Raw genomic sequence first — 14,049 nt, 5'->3', positions numbered from 1 at the left:
GAGTTCAAATACCTTATGGTCTTGCTGTTGTCTGGTGTATCATTAGCATCAGTGTGGATGCTGTACTGGTCTGCAATGGACACTTTTCATTGCTTTTAACACTTGTTACTCTTTCAGTTCTTTGTACATTATTATTTTGCTCTTCTCAGCAACAGCATAAGCAAGAATGGCCAACAGACCAGTTGTACCAAATGCTTTGTACATTGCCTCCATCATACAACAGAGAACTCTGCTGGTAGACAGGCCATTCCAAAACTGCTGGAAAAGTTGAAACAGTCAGCTTTTAAATACTCCAGGGAGACTGACCAATAAACCTCACCTACCAGGATCCTGCAAGATACCACAGAGGGACAAGCAGTGGAAATCACAGCCAATAGAGGACTGAAAGAATGAGATGGTAGATACATGTGAGGGAAATAAGCTTCCTCCTGAAGGTGTCTGTGCTTTTCCTTTTCAGATAGCATTAGGAACTGGGTCATTCAGGAGGAATTCAGAGAGTTGCTACTCCTCGTTATTGAAAAGGAGCCAGTTAAGATAGTTGGACAACCCAAAGGAGTTTTGAGGCATGTCCTCTTTGGACATGGGAGGAGGCCATGGTTAGACCCAAGGCACACTGGAGAGATTAAGCATCTAGACTGGCTTGGGAATGCCTCAGTGTCCCATCAGAAAAGCCAAAGGAGATGGTTGTGGGTCTCTTTTTAGACTTAGTTCCAATAGATGCCCAACTTCACATAATTAAAAAAAACATGTTTACAGCTTAATAAAAAAAAAAACTGTTTTAGAGTCCATGCATAGTTTCTTTTTGTAATGTTATACAAAGAGTCAGGAAATGTGATGAGAGCTACATGTGACACATTCAGAGCTGCTGCTTTAACCTGGCCTTCATAGCCACAGCATTATCGTCTTATTCTATTTTTCTGTTGTTAACATGACTAGGTCTCAGTGGTTCACCAATGCTACCTTCATTAACAACATTGCTTCCCATCTGTAGAGTGTGAGATAGGGATCTTGAAGGAAATTATATCTATTTCCTCAACATTTTTGTGGGATCCTGCCTGCACTCTTTATTGTTTGGGCACTTCACTTCTCTTCTCTACTACTCTTGTTCGTATCTGATAATCACAATCAGAAATATGTCTTTACATACAGACATACTTAAAGGAGCAGAATAAATTATACTTAAATGGTTATTAAGCCAATGAAAGTTGAGTGCTTTCATGTGTTACATGTCTACTCCTTGTGTGTTCTTCCTCTCTCTCTCTTTTGCTCTGCTTTCTCTCCCTCTCTTAGGTGGGAGTGATTAATGGTTGCTCTGTCCTCTATTTAACAGCATCCTTTGGTTTCTTGTGAGACTTTATGTTTTTTTCCTCCTTGCCTTTGAGAAAGAGGCTCTTAGCTTTTCTTTTGTATTAAATTAGGGCTGGTCTAGGCACCGCTTACCTGTTGTTATTGTTTTTTTGGAGGGTTTTTTTTTTGCCTACAACCCTTTAGCTTTCTTTTTTTTTTGTTTAAATAAGATAATTCTTATTGGCAAACTGAAACTTGGGTGTGGTATGTATATTTATACACTGTGGTCACTGAGATTAATCGAGGCTGTTGTTTGTTCCCTTTTAGCTCTACCTCTTGGGTGGCCTCTGCTGAACTGCTTTGACTTTTGGAGGCATATGTTGAATGAGTATATCTTACTTTAAGTTTTTTGTGATCACAAAATATTTCAGTCATTGTTATTAATTCAAGTAACGTATATGATCAACTGCCACCACTAGATTAGAATAGAATTGATCGTTATGGACATTTTCAAAAACTAAAACACACTGAGATTGTGTAATAGTAATAGATTTTTGGGCTAGAGGTTTATTACACAGTCTTAGGTACGGTTGGAGGCATTATACATTTGACTGCCATTGGGAGGAAACGGTTAAATACCAAAACAGATAACCCCACACAATCTGACAATCCCCTAAGAACAGCACTTTGCAATGGTGGGAAGGAACAACTCCCTTTTAATGGGAAGAAACCTAGCAGAACCAGGCTCAGAGAGGGGCTGCCATCTGCTGTGACCTTTGGGGGCCAGGGAAAAGAGAAGCGAGACAAGGAGACCATAAAGAGATGATGAAAAAACACACTGGGGTAGAGAGAAGACAAATGTTAATGGCATGCAGTACTAAAATACGTGGGCAAAGTGTACAAAAACTGCTCAGTGCATCATGGGAAGTCCAGCAGCAGTGTGAATTGATTGCACTTGATCCAGCCCTAATGATAACCTTTGTTCAAGATTAAAGTTTGAGGCCTAATCTTGGAAGTAGTGAGGGCATCTGTCCCCCAAATCAAAATGTAACAACACAAAAACCAGAAAGGAAAATTTAATACATTTTCATTTGCGCCCTATCACATCAATATATACCATCAGCTTCTTTGTGTTTAGCACTGATTAGCTAATCTTAACATGCCAAAACTATCATTGCGAGCATAGAAGGATCCTAGTATTAGCAATTAACACACACACGCAAGCCCACTAGCATAACTTTCAGTTTTATTTCCTTCAAAAGTTCACTAACTCACCATTCATTTATTTACATATTGTGGCCACTAGCAGCCATTTTTAGGCCTTGTACAATTTCAGCAAAATATTCCTTCTCCTTACTTTAGTAAAGCTTAATTTTGCTGACACAGGGAAACTGCCCATAGTAAAGATAAGCAGTTATCTCACATGTTTAGCCATATATTCAAGACATTAGAGAAAAGCTGCACTCTGCTTACTAACTTTATGGCTCTAACTGCTCTCAGTCACGATGGTTACTAAACAAAAAGCTATAAAAGCTCTTCTTAGTGTGATAAACTCAGTTCATGTATTTGCCCACATCCAAAATACAGGACTGACATTCCGTAAAGTTTCTCTGCTAAAAAGGAGGGCAGCTTTTCTTCATACCCTCTAATTATATGTCTGATAAGTCAGTGATGTGAGTTTTCATTGGCATGATGACACATCCAATTCAGTTCAGTTTGATTTTGAATTGAACTGTGAACTTTATATTGTCAGAAAGGCCCTACAAAAAAAATAAAAGAACTCCACTGATCACAGTCCCTAGTGCACAAACGCTTGGTTTTGGTGGTGAGGAAGATCTCACTTTTAACAGGAAGAAACCTCCAATAGAAAAAAGATGTGGGGAGGAGCAGCCATCTGCCATTCTTAGGTTGCGGTTTGGTGACAGGTGTGTAACCATAGCTTGGACTGTTTGCATTAGCTAGGGTAGCGAGTGAGGTGAGTTTGCACTGGCATTTTGTTTATCTAGGAAATGCTTGTTCAAGTTCTGTTATCTAACAAAGCTGTTTAGGGAAGGTAAACAAGGGCATTGTAACGTTCCTGTAGACTGTAACACTCTAAACTCTACTGGACACAGATGAATACAGTCAATGTACACACAGAGCTAAAGGGACGACAGAGAAATGGTAAAGTGGCTTTAAAGCTCACCTTAAACAGCTGCTCAGGTTTAAGTTGGTTAACTGTGATCGAGTGTCTGACAGATGCTGGATCACCACTCCTCTCTCTCAGGGACAACCCCCATTTATCCTGGAGATCCCGCTCCATCCCAGGATTACATGTGACATTTAGGAGTTGCTGGAGGTGACTCACTTGTCTTTCCTGTAGTCAACTAATCCGATACACATTCAGTGTGTCAGGAGAATGTCCAAGTTTTAATCTTGAGTGTTTTACATGCAGTTGTAAACTGTATTTGTCTGGGGTGAAAAAGATGTAGCTTTTTCTTTCGAAAAAGGAGAGAGAGCACATTTACATGCACCACAATCAATATAATAATCAATAAATATTTCACAAAGGTGATCAAAAACTACACTAATTAAATTATCTGGCTTATTATGTCTAGCTGTATAATAGGCTCCTTTCCACCCCTTCTCCCTCACACTATAATGGCTAAGATAAAGTTATACATAGGAAAAGGTCAAGGCACACAAGGAGAAGGAGGTTAATGCCTGTGAAACTGACAGGTGGAAAGTAATTGGTTTTTTTGAAAGGGAGAGCGAAAGCAGTCGTGTTAATCTGTGTCTGTGCTATTATTAGCCGGTCCATCAGCCAGCAGAAATATGAGAGACGCACATGATGACAACGATTGGTAAGTTTAGAAAGCGGGTCAGAGAACAGTGACAGAACCTTCAGACCGCCATAGTATGGCGTTATTTTTGTGCCTCTGTTCTGAATGCACGTAAATAATTTTTACAAGTACAAACGTTGCATTTTAAGGAGAAAATTATTTTAAAGCTTAATTTGAGCGAACAAAATTCATTGCTGTGAGCAAGAAATGTATTTCAGTCTTTGCCATTATCCACACACACACACACACACACACACACACACACACACACACACACACACACACACACACAAAAATTCTAATTGGCTGTTTTGGTCTCCAATCAGCTCGCTAGCTACTGCATTCCAGAAACACTGTCCAAAATGTAGCTAAATCCAGTGGTTTAAACTAGATTAAAACCCATTTTCTGTTAGTATGTTTAATTATTTTATTTTTAAATATATAATTTTTTAAGACCATTGTTGGTGTAGCATAGTGCTGTCGCATTGTTATGAAACAGATTTGGAAAGAGTCAGTCCTGAAGGGGTGTTTCCTTCTCAGCTTAGCTTCTTCCAGAAGGAGGGATTTTTGATTTACTCTGCAGCTAATGAAGAGATGACAGAATCAAACAATGGCTCTAATAATACTAAACCACAGCAGCAGGTGAGTTCAGATTTTTGTTCTGTGTATTAAGTAATTTTCAGTACCTTTTATTAAATATGTTGTAGGGGTGGGGGAAAAAATCGATACTGTGTAGTATCGTGATATTTTGTTTGCTAATAATGTATCGATACAGGGACAGCAGAAATCGATATTTTGTTACAAAAAACGTTTTTGTGGACTGGAACATGCTCTGACTTCAGAGCATGTTGATCAGCTCCTTTTTCTGAGCAAGAATCCTGACATTCCTTCACTGTCCAAATGTGTTTAACCTTTTTTTTGGCAGCAATAAACATGTTTTATTTTAATTAAGTTTAAAACTTTTTTATTTAATGTAAAATTATATTTTGTTTTAATTTACTTTCAAATTCTTCAGTTGCTGAATGGGCTGCATAGTTTTCATAAATTGCATAGTTCAGAATAGCTATAATTGTACCAGATGGTTGCATTCAGTTAAGTTGGACTAGACTGTAATACAAACCGTTCAGTTTGTCAACAATAAAACTGACTGAAATGAGAGAAAGACTGAGTGTGAGACTTTGATATTAGATAAAATGAATATTGATAAAGTTTACCTTTATGTACAGAATCTGAATATTGCAAAATATTTTAAAAAATTGCAATAATATCGTATCGTGCATTAAGTATTGTGATAATATCGTATCGAGGGATGTATGGTGATTCCCACCTCTAATATGTTGTGAAATTGTAGTTACGGGTGCAGTTGTAGAGTTTATGCTAACCTTATGGCTAATTAACGGCATAGTTTTCTTACTGAGGATGTGTATTCCCATGTGACCACTTTCATGACGAATTGTTGCAGTTTTAACTAAATCATTTAAATCTGTTTTTAGGGTAATGGTGCAGTTGAGTCAGCAGTCAGAAATCTGGTATCTTTGTTGCTTAACAACATGGCACAAATCCTTCATGGAGGCCAATTTAACAACATAGATGTTTAAATTAAAATATGCTATTCAGGACAGATGACATCTTTAATAACTTTATAAACAATAACTCTTATGTTATGCAACGCTGCATTTTTTAAACTCATACATTTTCGTCCCACAGATCATTTCCAGGATATTTCAAATCAGATTTCAGTCTTGGTAAAAAGAGATGTTTAACATCTACTAAGCAGCTTGTTAAGGCAGGCAGGAAGACCACAGCCCTCAGTTTTTATTTGCTGTCAAAAAACACATCCCACACACCTTTGCCAGCTGAGGGGCATGGGGAGACAAACAGTGTCTCTTCCAGAAGCTGGTGACCAAACAGAGGTAAGTTTGTAGAGTCGGTATTAAAAGCAGTCATTTGCAGACACATTTAATCAGACTTCTGGAAGAAACATTTCCAAAAATGGAACATCTTTGCAACCATTTGTTGCAATTAACAACAAATGTTTTTTTGTTAATTGCATTTTTTTTTTGTGTGTTTTAGGCATTGTTGCGTGCTTATTCTGCATTATGATTATGTAGCGGATACTTTTGCTGCTTCATTGTTCATGCTATGTTTTCCCCCAATCCTCTTTCTCTGGCAGTGGTCGATGAAAGCTCACCGTAATTCCACCTGAAATGGAGGGATATTCTGTCAAAACACTGAAAGCTGTGTCAAGAGGTGGCAAAGTCACTTTTTACATTGTACCTCTTCAGGAATCATTAGACACATCTCCTCTACCTTCATTTTCAAGGATTCCAAAGCTCCTGACTCAGAGCACTTTTCAAAGATTCCAAAGAATCTTTGGGGTGATCGTGGCTCAAAGAGTTGGCAGTTCGTCTTGTAACCGGAAGGTTGCTGGGTTGAGCCCTGGCTCGGACGTTGTGTCCTTGGGCAAGACACTTCACCTACTGGTGATGGCCAGAGGGGCCCATGGCGCGATATGGCAGCCTCGCTTCTGTCAGTCTGCCCCAGGGCAGCTGTGGCTACTGTAGCTTCACACACTGGTAGCTTGCCTCCACCAGTGTGTGAATGTGAGAGTGAATGAATAGTGGAATTGTACAGCGCTTTGAGGGCCCCGAAAAGCGCTATTATTATTATTATTATTATTATTAAAGAAGAAATGTTACCAGTGTAATGAAGTGATGCCTCTGCAGATACTTGCAGTACACATCAATCGATTTTGCTGAAAAACAACAAAATATATAGTATCTCAATTACTGTTTTAAATCTGCAGGAATCTGAGTTATGCATTGTGAAAAGCAAATGCAAGGTAAACCTTGCACATTACTAAAATCCAAAGTGACTACAATTAATTTTTGATCAGTAATGATCCTATTTTTTTTTATTATTATTAATCCTTTATTTATCCAGGTAAAAAATCTCATTGAGATTAAAAATCTAATTTCCAAGAGAGACCTGGCATCATGGCAACAAAAGTCACATACCACATAGGTATATAACATTTAAAACAAATACAATATCCCATACAAACATGTGTAAAATATACAATAACAGATCAAATTAAGAGTACATTAAAAACAATCACACTGAGTAAAAGAGCTGTTCTCTCGTTCCTTTAAGACAGACTTAAACTCTCCCAAGGTAACCAATTCTGATAATTTCAGTTCCTTCTGCAGATTATTCCAGGAAGCAGGGGCAGCGTATTTAAAAGCCCTTTTCCCCAATTCTGTTCTGATTTTTGGGACAATCAATTGTATGATTTTGTTCGAACGAAGGTTGTATTGGTTGTGGTTTTTACACATATAAACACATAAATAAGATGGAACCAGCCCAAGGAGAGATTTATAGATAAAGATCAACCAATGGGAGAGTCTGCGAATATGCAAAGATGGACATTTAGCAGCAGCATACAAAGAACAATGATGTACATAATTTCCATAGCCAGTAATAAAACGTAAAGCACAATGGTACACAGTATCCAACCTCTTTAGGCAGTGGGCAGGTGCATTCATAAAAAGCAGGTCACCATAATCCAATAAAGGTAAAAAGGTTGCACGAATCAAATGTTTTCTCACTTGGAGGGAGAAACAGGATTGGTTTCTAAAAAAGTAACCTAGTTTTAGTTTTAACTTCGACACAAGCCTTTGAATGTGAGTCTTAAATGACAAATTCTGATCTATAATGATCCCTAGATACTTGTAAGATGTGACCATTTCAATTTCAGATCCTTGAATTGTTTTAATCTTAGGAGATGTAGCTAACAACTCTTTGCCATTTGAGAATAACATGAGCTTGGATTTCTCTGGATTTAACACCAACTTAAGTTGAGTTAAATGGGACTGAACGACATCAAAGGCAGACTGCAGAAATTGCAGGGTTTGTGCTATTGAAGGGGATGAACAATAAATAATTGTATCATCTGCATAAAGATGAAATGCTGCATTTGACAAATTATCACAAAGGTTGTTTATGTAAAGAGAAAATAGCAATGGCCCTAATATGGAGCCCTGCGGAACTCCTTTGGATACTGGGAGAAAAGAGGAAGAAGACCCAGCAGCATGGACACACTGTTTTCTTGCTGACAAGTAATTTGAAAACCAACTTACAGCATTTACAGATAGACCAATATTGTTTAGTCTATTTAATAAAATAGCATGGTCAACTGTATCAAAAGCCTTTGACAAGTCAAGAAAAAGAGCAGCACAGTATTTTTTGCAGTCCATCGAATCAACAATGTCATTAACCACTTTAATAGCAGCAGTTATTGTGCTGTGTTGTTTTCTGAATCCTGACTGATGTTGGGAAAGAACTGAATTTTTGTCCAAAAAGTCTTTCAGTTGTTCACTAATGAACTTTTCTAGAACTTTTGCTAGAACACACAATTTAGATATGGGCCTGTAATTATTAACATCTGAAGGATCACCTCCTTTCAGCAAAGGGAGAACATAGGCAGATTTCCATATTACAGGGATCTCACTGTTCGAGAGGCTAAGATTAAAAATGTAAGTTATTGGTTCTGCTATAAAATCTGCAGCCAACTTAAGAAAATAGGGATCAAGTTGATCTGGTCCTGCAGATTTATTTAGATCCAACAGATTTAAAGCCCTGTGGACCTCAAAAACATTTAGCGGAGAAAAACTGAAGGGTTTGACCACAGATTCAGTTTGAGCGGTTGCAGAGAGAGCCTCTTGTTGATTAAGCTGTTTTAAATCTGGATATAAAGATTCAAATAGAGATCCTGAAGAAACAAAATGCTCATTAAAGCAGTTTAGAATGTCGCATTTCTCTGTTAAAGTGCAGGAGTCTTTTACAACAAAAGTTGGCATCTCATTTGTAGTTATGTCCCCATAAGAAGATTTTATTATTTTCCAGAATTTTTTAGGATCGTTCAAATGTTTAGTAGTATTTGAAAGATAGAATTCTGATTTGGCCTTTTTAATTAAGGAAGTTGAACGGTTTCTGAGCTGTCTAAAAATCAGCCAATCCGCTTCGGATTTAGTTTTTCTGGCCTTAGCCCAGGCAGCATCCCTTTTTTTGAGTAGACTGGAGAGCTGAGGAGAAAACCAAGGGTTGTTTCTGCATTTTACTCTAAATTTGCGGATAGGGGCATGTTTATTTATAATTTTGATAAAAGTATCATAAAAATAATTCCATGCCAGCTCAAGATCAGTTATCAGGTAGATTCTACTCCAGTTATAGTCCCATAAGTCATGAAAGAAAGCTTGCTCACAGAAATGCTTAAAATCTCGTATATATCTCGCATATTTCCACTATGCATAACATGCAACCCTCTTTCAAGTTGTAGGTAATTTGTCCACTATGTACTAAGGACTTTCCAGAAGATAGATCACAGTCCATGCTAGTCATTGTGAGGATGGGTAATCTCTTTTCAGCTGTTTATGAAAAACTGTTAATCAGTTACAGTCAACGTAAACATATGTTCTTGTTTTTGTTTTTTTTTTTGTTTGTTTTTTTAAACTTTGTTTCATCAACAGCTTTCAATGCATGGTGCCTGCAGCAAATGACAAAACACCATACACACCAGCTCAAACTTCAGTATGCACAACAGACAGGTACTTTTAGATTTTTTGTTCATAAACACACTATTATTTGAACCATTTGTTAAAATTATGTGTAAGATCATTTACACAATAACTGGGGTTTAATGTCATATAAAACATTTTGTGACCACATAACTTTAAATTATTTTTAAAGGTTGTTGCACAGAACATGCTGCAATGATTTCTAACCATTTTTAATTTGGTAGCGTCTTTTAATCTGAACATGATCTTTGAGAATTTAGGATGTTTTCTACCCTGTTGTTTTTTTTTTTTTTTTTTGTTTTTAAAGCATGGAAAATGCATTGTGTTTCCTTGAACAACAACAACAGAGAAAAGAGCTGCATCTGCTATCAATGTTCTTATGGTGGTTTTCATTGGAGAGGCAGGCTTGGATACAGGAGCACTTAGGAAAGAGTTCTCCAAAAGTTGATTCTGTTCATCTGGACGTAGCATTTTGTGGGAGAAACGTTTCGTCACTCATCCAAGTGACTTCTTCAGTCTCAGCTGACTGCAGGTTTCCCCAAATCTTATAAACAGTACATTTGCATAATGACTGAAACCAGCCCACTGAAGGAACAATGGGCTGGGAGGTCAGTTCCTTAATCATAATTATGCAAATTCTCATGACCATTGATCAACAACCACTGACCAAAACCCACTGATCAAAGACCACTGATCAATGGCCATGAGCACCATTCACAGAGAGTTGGGGAATGGCTGCAATCACAGCATTGTAAGATGGCGAAAGATGTACCCTTAGGCCCCCTCCTCGATTCAGAGATGGTCTTTCCCTTTTCACGTAAATGGCCTCCTTGACTCCGTGCTCAATCCAGCGTTCCTCCCTGTCCAGGAGTTCTTAAGTGGTGAGTTGCCTATTATCTGTTTTGTCCTGGTGTCAATAAATAATGGATAACTTAAAAATGTGGATTTTTTTATTTTTGCATGAAAGACATGATTTCAGGTATTGAAAGCCGATTCTTTGAAGGACGTGAGAACAAGGGAAAAAAAATCCCAAGTATTCTGTGACTGTCAAGTGTTCTCTGTCTTTGTGAGGTGCCCACACTTGAAAAAGACCAGACTTTGAATTTCACTCACTTTATTTTGACCAGCTAGTTTGATAGCTGGTAAGTAGATGGATAGATATAGATAGGTGAAAAACCTTTCAACACAAAAAATAAAGAACATTTCATTAATCATTCAGATAAATTAAATGCATTATACAGAATAGAAATGAAATAACAAAAATATATACACTTCAGTAAAGCCATTTAACATAGCTAAAGCTAAATACTTTTGTCTAAACTATCATTTAACCCAGTTTAAGTCAGTTTTACATTCATTGGTTTTTAAATCACAGAGCTGAGTAATTTCAAACAACGAAGATGAAATAAACTGGTTCTTAAATACACGAAATGTGTCTACCTTGCATTTTTCACTTTTTATAAACAATTACATTTTTAAAGTATACATTTTAAAGTTTAGAGACTTTAACCAAGGATTTTCTTTTACAAAGAATTATTTTCCTTAAATTAAACCAAACATATTTACACTAGTTTTAAGATTTACCAAGGATTTGGGGTAACTATTTTTAGTATTAATTAACATAAATATGTGGGAAACACTATCTACATAAACAATTTATTCAAACTTAAACATTCATTTTAATATCAATATAATTTTTTAAACTTAAATGCAGTAACTATTTCCCAAAGCATAAATACATTTCCACAATTGAGCTTCCATAGTTCCCGAACATATAAACAGCAAATATGAGTCCAAGAGCTTACCGATAGCCCGTCTAGCTCAAAGTCTTCCTCACAGTGGAACGTGGATTGTGCCTTGTTTGCTGTCCTCTCAGTATGTCGCACCCGGGTCAAATGACTGCTGCATGCATTTTAAGGTCTACTAGCCATGCCTGCCCTTGATTGCTCTAATTCAGCTCACCTGGCGGAGCGGCGCGCACCAGGCCACGCTTAGTTATAGATTGCACACAAGGTCTAATCAGCAGCCATGCGCAAGCAGCAGCACAGAGCAGGTAGTGGGCAGGAGGAGGAAGAGAGGAGTAACAGCCACACCTACTAGGTCAGCGCGACACCTCCCACTCGATCTTTGCTCAGCACTGCCTGGAAAGATCGCACTCAGGTGGGCTGGTCCCTTCCTTGATCTTCCACCGGTAAAAGGACCACAAGACGCCGGATGTCCCGATGTAAAATGGTGCCTAGCTCAGGACTTGTGGTAGCAGATTTTGGACTCTTGATTGCAATGCTGGAACTTGGAGAGACCCTCACATGCACATCTCGAACGATCCCTTTGGAATCAGGATTCACGCTGATGACTTTTGCGAGTCTGAATTGCCCTCTAAGGGCATTTTGGTCGCAGAGCCAAACTATGTCTCCAACAGCAATGTTTCTCTCTGCAGTATGCCACTTACTGCGGATGAACAGGTTTGGTCCAGCGAGTTGGCTCCAGGACCTCCAGAAGTTGTTGACCATGGTTTGTATTTCCTTCAGCCTTTTGAAAGGATAATTTGTGAAGTCGATAGTCTTGAAGTCCCCACTTTGTGTGGCTCGACCAAGCAACAGATTATTCGGCGTGATGTAGTCAATGCGATCTTCTCGGCTCTGAATTCTGGCATCAATGGGTCTCTCATTTGCAAGGTTGGCAGCTAGCTGGAGTGCTGTCAGGAACTCATTGAAGGTAAGAGCCTCTGTATTGCCAAGAGTATGAAGGGCTCTCTTGGTAACTCTGACAGCAGCTTCGGCGGCCCCATTTTGGTGAGGTGAGTCAGCAGGAAGAATCTTCCATGCCCAGGTGGTCTCATTTTTGGCAGAGTATTCTTCAAGCAACTCCTTGTTTTGTTGTCTCAGGTAAGCATACATTTCTTCTAATACAGGCTTGGCGCCGACAAAGTTTGTGCCAGGATCTGACCAGATTTTTCGGGGATGGCCTCGGACAGAAGTGAACCTCTGGTAGGCAAGCAGGAAGCTCTCTGTTGATAGTGTGCTCGCTAGTTCGACATGAATGGCTCGGCTTGCCATACAGCAAAACACAACTCCCCAAACTTTCATGGTCACTCTTCTCTTGACATCATCCCTCACATGATAGGGTCCAAACAGGTCGACAGATGTGAATGCGAATGGTGCAGCAGGATTTGACCTCTCTTCAGGTAAGTCTCCCATTACTTGCTTACAGGTTCTTGCCTTTGCCTTCTTGCAGATGATGCACTGGTCAACGACCTTTTGGGCAATAATTCTTCCTCTGACAACCCAAGCCTTCATTCTCATCCGCAGTAAGGTTCCTGCCACTCCGTCATGTCCCTCGCTGTGTGCTTCTCTGGCAAGGAGGGTGGATAACCAGGCTTGGAATGGTAGAAGGGGAACGGCTTTGCGGTCTTTTCTGAAGGTCTGGATTCTGCCACCACAAACTAGAAGTCCACTTGTTTGGTCTCTGTAAACGACTAGTCTGTCTGTTGTGGTGCTTGGGAAGTTGACGCCCTCTTGTGCTGCTTGGCAAAGGTCTCGAAAAGCATCTCGTCTTTCGCTGACTGTAAGGACACCCGAAGATGGTACTACCTCCCACTTTTCTTGGTCTCTGGTCTTGGATCTCATGAACTTTTTGGCAACCCTCCAGACCCACGCCATGGTTCCAATCAGCCTTCTCAGGTTGCTGAATCGCCTTTCGTCGATTAGCTGTTGGGTTGCTACTCCTGGTGGTCTTCTCGACTCTACGTGTGCTGAGTCCTGAGCTGCCTTGATGTGGACTCTGGTAAGGACCGCAACAAAAGTCTTTTTCTGTAGCTTTGTGACCTTTTCTCGAGCTTGGGCAGCGACTTCTCCGGCGGATTTCTTCAGCCACTCATTTTCAGGAGGTTGGAGAAACTTTGGACCCGACTGCCACTCGGAGTCCTCGGTTAGGGCATTTGGACTGGCCCCTCTGGTGAGAATGTCTGCAATGTTTGCTGACCCGGGAATCCACCACCAATCTTGGACATCAGTGCTACTCTGGATTTCACCAACGCGGTTTGCGAAGAAGGTCTGGAAACCGTAGCTCTCACGCTGGATTGCACCCAAGACGGTCTGGCTATCGACGAGGTGGTACCATTTTTTGACCTGGATTCTGCAGTGTCTGTGGAAGTAGGTCTTCAGACGGGCAGCAAAGACTGCGCCACACATCTCTGCTTTAACAGGATCGCCTTTGTGGTTGAGAGGCGTCAGTTTGGCTTTGGACTCTACTAGTCTCACAATGACACTATGGCTGCAGCTCCAGCGAAGGTACATCACTGTGCCATATGCATGTTCACTGCCATCAGAGAACGTGATGGCACTGGGGTCCGCACAGGGATCTGG

Source organism: Perissodus microlepis, chromosome 13, assembly GCF_051167445.1.
Source record: "Perissodus microlepis isolate ML-2025 ecotype Zambia chromosome 13, ASM5116744v1, whole genome shotgun sequence".
In the NCBI taxonomy this organism is placed as follows: domain Eukaryota; kingdom Metazoa; phylum Chordata; class Actinopteri; order Cichliformes; family Cichlidae; genus Perissodus; species Perissodus microlepis.
Note: the sequence above shows the minus strand (reverse complement) of the source record.